We start from the raw sequence: 1,546 nt of genomic DNA, 5'->3' as shown, positions 1-1,546 counted from the left end.
CGGGCCAGGTGGCCTGGCAGAAGCAGGAGGAAACAGCCACAGGAGGCTGTAGCACAGTGGGGAACTGCCAGGCCTGGGCTTCAGCCGGCAAGCTGCAGGGTTTAGCACTGGCCGGTGGCTGTGGGCACGGTACAGGCTGAGCCACCTTGCGCTAAGGACAGTGTCCCCCGTGCCGCGTCCCCATGGGAAGAACTTGCTGCTCTGTTTGCGGTGTTTTCATCAGTGGGACCAGGACACGGGACAAATGAGGGGGCTGCCTGGGCTGCAGGGGGGATTCCTGGGGCTGGCTTTGCCCTGGGAACTGGGCAGGGCACGTGGGGCTGAGCTGGGAGCAGCCCGGGGCAGGGAGATGGGCAGAGCTGTGCGGGCAGCTCCCTGCCTGGGTCGCTGGGCTGCCCGGCCCTTCTCCGGTGCCGTGGCCTGTCCTACCCTGATGCAGGAAACACGGCTTTGGGACTGCTGCCATCAAGAGTAAACCCCACGCGTTTCCCCAGCGGTCTCACACAGACCCTCGTCCTCTTGCCTTGACCCTCCTCGGGGAGCAGAGTGCCTGCAAACGGGGCTGGAGCCGAGGGTGCAGCACCCTGTCCTCCCTCGCCCATGGGTCGGCCCAGCGGTGCCCCTTGCTGCTGTAGGCCGAGCACGGGGAGCCAGGGACAGCCCTGGCTCTCGCTGGCCACTGGCTGGCAGCGCTTCCTTAGGGAGAGGGCAGCGTCTTCAAAGCGCCTCTGACTCGTTCCTGGGAACTTGCTCCCAGTAAGATCTGCTCTCTGCCTGCAGCATCCAAGAAATGCCGCATTCGACATCCCTTCACGAGGGCAGTGGGAAAAGCAAAACACAAAACTCCCACAGCATGGGAGCAGTTTCCGACCTGGGGCTGCAGAGGGGCTGTGATGTGCTCCTCTGAGCAAGGGTTTGGCAGCAGGGTGCCCCCCAGCACAGCTTGCTTCCTCGCAGTCGCCCCGCAAAGATCCGCGTCGGCCTCGGAACGTTTCACTTGCAGGAGGGCAGCTGGTGGCGTCGCCTCGGCCTGGCTGCGCCTCCCCGCTCCGAACAGCAGCCGCCGGCCCTGCGTGGGGCTGGCCGTGTTCCGCGGGGCAGCGCGGCCTCAGGACGTGCCCGGTGCCGGGGAGGAGCCCAGCTCCATTGCTGGGGGGTGCGTGTGTGCGCGTGGCCGTGGCCGGGAGGATGCAGACCCACGGGGTCACCGCAGGGACCGCTCTGGGGAGCCGCCGGGATGGCGCTGCGCGAGTGCCCTCCACAATCACAAACTCGAGCTGCTCCGGTCATGTTTTTGCTTTTGCATGTCTTATTTTCTCGACTCCCTTTGCCACTCTTCTCCCCGCCCCTTCCCTCCACCTCTCCCTTCTCTTCCCCATTCTTCCTCCCTTCTTTTCTTTTGTTTCTTTTCATTCTGTTCCTCCTGCCTGTCGCGAGCAGCCGCCCGAGGGGACGGAGTTGTGGGATCCTCAGGCCAGTGGGCAGCCTGCCGAGGAGCCTTTGGGAGCTCACCTGGCAGCCGGCAGGCTCGGGGGGGCCGGCCCGG

This window comes from Egretta garzetta, unplaced genomic scaffold, assembly GCF_000687185.1.
Source record: "Egretta garzetta isolate BGI_Z169 unplaced genomic scaffold, ASM68718v1 scaffold418, whole genome shotgun sequence".
NCBI lineage: Eukaryota > Metazoa > Chordata > Aves > Pelecaniformes > Ardeidae > Egretta > Egretta garzetta.
The sequence above is the reverse complement of the archived record's forward strand: the minus strand, read 5'-3'. Positions refer to the sequence as shown.